This window comes from Lutra lutra, chromosome 13 (assembly GCF_902655055.1).
Source record: "Lutra lutra chromosome 13, mLutLut1.2, whole genome shotgun sequence".
Lineage (NCBI taxonomy): Eukaryota > Metazoa > Chordata > Mammalia > Carnivora > Mustelidae > Lutra > Lutra lutra.
The window spans coordinates 38,046,207-38,053,221 of NC_062290.1; the positions used below are offsets into that span (position 1 = coordinate 38,046,207).

Genomic DNA, 7,015 nt, shown 5'->3' on the forward strand with positions numbered 1-7,015 from the left:
ATTTTCATACAGCTCAGTGATGTTCTGTACAGTTTCTTTAATATATCTTGTCTCTGGGGTTTCATTTTGGATATGTTCTATTATTATTTGTAAAGTTTACTAATCTTTTTTACCCTGTAATATCTAGTTCATTATTATTTTCATCAAGTGTACATATATATATATATATATATATATATATATTTTAGTTGGTAACTTTGAAAATGAGTTTTTATTCTTTTTATTCATCTTCTTAAAAGTTTGAATAGATTGAATACAGTTATTATATGTCTTTAATAATTTTTTAAAAGATTTTGTTTATTTGACAGAGAGAGATCACAAGCAGTCAGAGAGGCAAGCAGAGAGAGGAAGGGAAGCAGGCTCCCCACTGAGCATAGAACCTGATGTGGAGCTCAATCCCAGGACCCTGGGATCATGACCTGAGCCGAAGGCAGAGGCTTTAACCCACTGAGCCATCCAGGGGCCCCTATATTTAATAATTAAAATGTATCAGAATATTGCTAAATATTTGTAAATCAACATCCTTTTAAATAACCATGAGATCAAAGAGGAAGTGGCAAGAGAAACTGGAAAGTACTGTGATCTGAACAAAATCAATTCTGTGCATACCAAAATATGAGAAAAGCTGCTAAAGCAGTATTTTATGGAAATTTAAGGTGTAATCTAAGTTTCCCCTGTAAGAAACTAGTGTAAAAAATCAATTACCCTCCAAAAAAAAGAAAAAAAGAAAAGAAAAAAGAAAAGAGAAAAAGCAAGAAAATGGTAATAATGGATATAAGAGCAAAATAATTGATGTTAAAAACAAGAAAATAGAGAAAGTACTAAAAATGATTAAGTAGCTACTTATTGATAAACATCAATAAAATGGAAATCCTCATGTTAGATTGACCAATGTGAAAAAAGTAATAACAACAAACATAAACTAACAAATGTCAGGAATTAAAGAAGTAGCATTACTATAGACCATAAAGGCATTTTCAAAATAATAGAATACTATTTCAAAATAATAGAATACAAAATAATAGAATTAAAAAAAGGGGGGGGGAGTCAAGATGGCAGAGGAGTAGGCTGAGATGACATCAGGTAGCAGGAGATCAGCTGGATAGTTTATCAAACTATTCCAAACACCTACAAATCCAACAGGAGATTGAAAAGAAGAAGAGTAGCAATTCCAGAAACAGAAAATTGACCCTTTCTGAAAAGTAGGACCTGCAGAGAAGTGAATCTGAAGCAACAGGAAGATAGACCGTGGGGGTAGGGGCCAGCTCCCAGCAAGCAGTGGAGCAACAGAGCACAAAATCTGAACTTTTAAAAGTCTGCTCCACTGAGGGACATTGCTCCAGAGGCTAAGCAGGGCTGAAACCCTTGCAGGACAGCATGGTCTCAGGTCCTGCAGGGTCACCAAAGGATTGGGGGTGTCTGAGTATTGCATAGCTCACAGGTATTAGAGTAGGGAAGCTGGCTACAGAGACAGAGCCAAAGAGTGAGCTCTCAGCTTAGGATTCCCTTAAACTGTGATCTGGGGCAGAGTCAGGCCACTGCTCTTTGAGCAGGGACCCCACAAGTACAGATTTGGGGAGACCTCCCTGGAAGAGTGGCAGTGATCTGCTAGGTTTGGAAACTCCAGACAAGGTTGTGTGCCAGAGACAGAAATGCTCAGTCACAGTCTGGGTGAGCTCAGTGTGCAGCTGGAGGCCAGGGGGACAGGAGTGATTGAGTGCTTTTCTCCGAGGGCGCACTGAGTAGTGGGGCCCCGAGCTCTCTGTTCCTCTGGGCTGGAGATTGGGAGTCTGCCATTTTCATTCCTGTCCTCCAGACCTCTATGGAAAGTGATCAGGGAACAAAAGCTCCCAAGAGCGAATCTGATCAGATTACTTAGCCCAGCCCCTGGCAAGGGTGGTGCAATTACGCCATGGGCAAAGACACTTGAGAATTCTACAACAGGCCCCTCTCCCAGAAGATCAGAAAGATATCCAGCCAAGGCCAAGCTTACTTATCAAGGAGAACAGCAGAATTCCAGAGAAGGAAAAAGCAAAGCATGGAATTCATGGCTTTCTCCCCATGATTCTTTAGTCTTGTGAGTTAATTAATTTTTTAAATTTTATTTTTTTCTTATTCTATTTTCTTTAATTTTACTATTTCATCTTTTAGCATTTCTTAACTAGTTTATCTTAACAATACCTGTCATTAAAAAATAATCTTTTGAACCTTCATTATTGTAGTCATATTTTATCCTTCTTGTATCTATCTTTATTTTTCATATACACATTGGGTTTTTTCTTCTAAAAAAAATTGGGATACAACTTCTAATAGATCAAAATATACCGTAAATCTAGCACAGGGCTTTGTTCTAGACTCCAGCCTGAGAAAATTCTCTCTACTTTCTTTTTCTTTCTTTACCCAACCAATTTATCTTATTAACTACTTTTTGAGAATTTGTTTTTAATTCTCATCATTACAGTCATACTACATCCCTTCATCATGTTTACCGTTGTGTGTGTGTGTGTGTGTGTGTGTGTGTGTCTTTAAAATTTTGGGAGGTAGTTTCTTCTAAGAGACCAAAACACTCCCAAATTTAAGTGGGTGGCTCTGTTTTATTTACCAGTCTAATATCTATATTTTCTTTTATCTTTCTTTCTTTTTTAAAATTTTTTGAACTTTTTACCCCCTTTCTTACCCCCACAATTTGGGGTCTCTTCTGATTTGGTTAACACACATTTTTCTGGGGTCTTTGCTACCCTTTTAATATTTTATTATCTCCTTCATATATTCTTATCTGGATAAAATGACAAGGCTGAAAAACTCACCACAAAAAAAGAACAAGAAGCAGTACTGAAAGCTAGGGACTTAATCAATATGGACATTGGTAATATGTCAGAACTAGAGTTCAGAATGATGATTCTCAAGGTGCTAGCTGGGCTCAAGAAAGACAAGGAAAATATTAGAGAAACCTTGTCTGGAGAAATAAAAGCCCTTTCTGGAGAAATAAAAGAACAAAAATCTAACCAAGCTGAAATCAAAAAAAGCTATTAATGAGGTGCAATAAAAAATGGAAGCTCTTACTGCTAGGATAAATGAGGCAAAAGATAGAATTAGTGATATAGAAGATCAAATGATAGAGAATAAAGAAGCTGAGCAAAAGAGAGACAAACAACTACTGGATCATGAGGGAAGAATTCAAGAGGTAAGTGATACCATAAGATGAAACAACATTGGAATAATTGGGATCCAGAAGAAGAAGAAAGAAAGAGGGGAGTAGAAAGTATATTGGAGTGAATTGTTGCAGAGAATTTCCCCTAATATGGCAAAGGGAACAAGCATCAAAATCCAGGAGGCATAGAGAATCCCCTCAAAATCAATAAGTCCACATCCCATCATCTAATAGTAAAACTTACAAGTCTTAGTGACAAAGAGAAAATCCTGAAAGCAGCCTGGGAAAAGAAGTCTGTAACATACAATGGTAAAAATATTAGATTGGCAGCAGACTTATCCACAGAGACCTGGCAGGCCAGAAAAAAACTGGCATGGTATATTCAGAGCACTAAATGAGAAAAACATGCAGCCAAGAATACTATATCCAGCTAGGCTATCATTGAAAATAGAAGGAGAGATAAAAAGCTTCCAGGACAAACAAAAACTAAAAGAATTTGTAAACAAAAAACCAGCTCTACAGGAAATATTGAAAGGGGTCCGCTAAGCAAAGAGAGAGCCTGAAAGTAGTAGATTAGAAAGGAACAGAGACAATAAACAGTAACAGTCACCTTACAGGCAATACTATGGCACTAAATCCCTCAATAGTTACCCTGAATGTAAATGGGCTAAATGCCCCAATCAAAAGACACAGGGTATCAGAAGGGATAAAAACAAAACAAAGCAAAGCAAATAACAAAAACAAAAACAAACAAACAAACAAACAAACAAAACATATCAATATGCTGTCTATAAGAAACTCATTTTAGACCCAAAGACACCTCCAGATTTAAAGTGAGGGGGTAGAAAACAATTTACCATGTTAATGGACATCAAAAGAAACCTGGGGTGGCAGTCCTTATATCTGATAAATTAGATTTTAAGCCAAAGAGATGAGGAAGGACACTATATCATACTCAAAGGGTCTGTCCAATAAAGATATCTAACAATTTTAAATATCTATGCTCCTAACATGGGAGCAGCCAACTGCATAAAGCAATTAATAATAAAATCAAAGAAACACATTGATAATAATGCAATAATAGAAAGGGACTTTAACACTCACCCTCACTGAAATGGACAGATCATCCGAACAAAAGATCAACAAGGATTTAAAGGTCTTAAATGACAAACTGGACCAGATGGACATCACAGATATATTCAGCAACAGAATACACATTCTTCTTTAGTGTATATAGAACATTCTCCAGAATAGATCATATCCTGGAGCACAAATTGTGTCTCAACTGGTACCAAAAGATTGGGATCATTCCCTGCATATTTTCAGACCACAATGCTCTGAAGCTAGCACTCAATCACAACAGGGAATTTGGAAAGAACCCCAAAATATGGAGGCTAAAGAGCATCCTTCTAAAGAATGAATGGGTCAACAAGGAAATTAAGAATTGAAAAAAAAAATCATGAAAACAAATGTTAATGAAAACACAATGGTTCAAAATCTGTGGGACACAGCAAAGGCAGTCCTGAGAGGAAAATATATAGCAATCCAAGCCTTTCTCAAGAAACAAGAAAGGTCTCAAATACACAACCTAACCCTACACCTAAAGGAGCTAGAGAAAGAACAACAAAGAAAGCCTAAACCCAGCAGGAGAAGAGAAATCATAAAGATCAGAGCAGAAATCAATGAAATAGAAACCAAAACAAACAAACAAACAAACAAACAAAACAGTAGAACAAATCAACAAAACTAGGAGCTGGTTCTTTGAAAGAATTAATAAGATTTATAAACCCCTATTTATCAGGGATTTATCCCTGTCCAGACTTAACAAAAAAAAAAAAAAAAAATGAGAGAGAGAGAGAGAGAAAGGACCCAAATAAATCAAATTATTAATGAAAGAGGAGAGATCACAACCAACACCAAAGAAATACAAACAATTATAAGAACATATTATGAGCAAATATAAGCCAGCAAATTTGACAATTTGGAAGAAATGGATACATTCCTAGAGACATATAAACTACCACAACTGAACCAGGAAGAAATAGAAAACCTGGACAGACCCATAACCAGTAAGGAGATCGAGGCAGTCATCAAAAATCTCCCAGAAAACAAGAGCCCAGGGCCAAATGGTTTCCCAGGGGAATTCTACCAAACATTTAAAGAAGAATTAATTCCTTTTCTCCTGAAACTGTTCCAAAAAATAGAAATGGAAGGAAAACTTCCAAACTCATTTTATGAGGCCAGCATTACCTTGATCCTAAAACCAGACAAATATCCCATCAAAAAGAGAATTACAGACCAATATCCTTGAAGAACACAGATGCAAAAATTCTCACCACAATACTAGCCAATAGGAGCAAAGGAGCATCTTGTTCTTTGACCTAACAAGAGTACTTTGGGGCAGAGGATGCAATATATAAGGTACCTCAAGATAAAGAACCTGAATATGCTGCATTTTGTTTATTTAGCTTTTATATGTAGCATTTTGTTTTGCTCTTATTTTGTTTTTAGATCTATGGTTTTTGGATCCCTATAGACTGTTGAAAGAAATTTTAAAGTTACTCTTATCTGGATACAGTATCCTTTGTTTTTGTCTTTTTAACTTCAGTATCTGGTTCAAAGGTTGCCCACCAGTAGAATACTACTTTACCCAAATATACATGAGAAAAAGGGTACCGTGTGTGCAAGCAGAGAATATTTTTTTTATTTTTTTTTTTGCTTTTTAAAGTTTTTATTTCAAAAAATAAAGCCACGGTTTATTTCACATAAATATCTGGGGAAGGAAGGGGCCAGGGATGCAGTGGGGGCTTGGCCCCTACCTCCTCTTCTCTTTCACACTGTATTGTAAAAGCAAAAGGGATAGTTTGCTGAACCAGCGGGACAGCCATATCTGCTTCATGGTCATGTGATCTGGGAGAACTTCATTGTCAAAAAGGAGCTGTACATGCTGGGGATTTAGCATTAAGTGGTGACACAGGACCCTCCGGAGATGATGAACTTCAGCTCTAACAGAACATCGGACATATTTGTTCTGCAGGATGCTTTTATTCTTGTCTTTGCCAGAACTCAGCCTTCCATGGACAGGCTCAGCTGCTCATCATAGCGACAGTAGTGGGCTTTTGAGTGGTCAAAGCTACTGAAAGGGAAGCTGAGGTTGCTCAGGGCTGGCTCTTCCCCACTGGGTTGGGTGACCCGGTCCAAGCCTCGGGACTGGTAGAATTCTCGAATCTGTTTCTCTTCACTGTCTTGTAAGCCAGGCACTCGCTTGTACATGATGTCCTGCATGACCCGGTCCAGTTTGAGGTTGGGCAGTGACTGTGTCTCGTGGATCTTGATGTTGCACTTGGGGCAGTACTTACTGGTTTGGAGTTACTTCACAGTACAACTCTTGCAGAACATATGAAGACACTCTGTGATGGTGGTAGCATCCACAAAATAGCCAGAGCACAGGCAGCAAATGATGTGCTCATTCAGGTCTTTGATCTTTACTCGGACCTCCTCCTCGTTCTGTAGCAGGTCCATCTTGTACACTGACTGGAGCTGGTTCCAAAGCCTCATCACTTCCAACAGTACATTAAAAGGATCATTGACTATGACCAAGTGGGATTTATTCCAGGGCTGCAAGGTTAGTTCAGCATCTGCAAATGAATCAATGTGATACAATACATTAATAAAAGAAAGAACAAGAACCACATGATACTCTCAATAGATGCTGAAAAAGCATTTGACAAAGTACAGAATCCTTTCTTGATCAAAACTCTTCAAAGTGGAGGGTTAGGGAGTACATACCTCAATATCATCAAAGCCATTTGTAAAAAACCCACAGTGAATATCATTCTCAATGGAGAAAAACTGAGAGCTTTT

General features: G+C 37.5%; 1 pseudogene; it reads right to left on the reverse strand.

The window, feature by feature from the left end:
• Nucleotides 1-5,874: 5,874 nt before the first annotated feature.
• LOC125083670 (polycomb group RING finger protein 1-like) lies at nucleotides 5,875-6,709 on the reverse strand (annotated as a pseudogene).
• Between the last annotated feature and the right edge of the window lie 306 nt (nucleotides 6,710-7,015).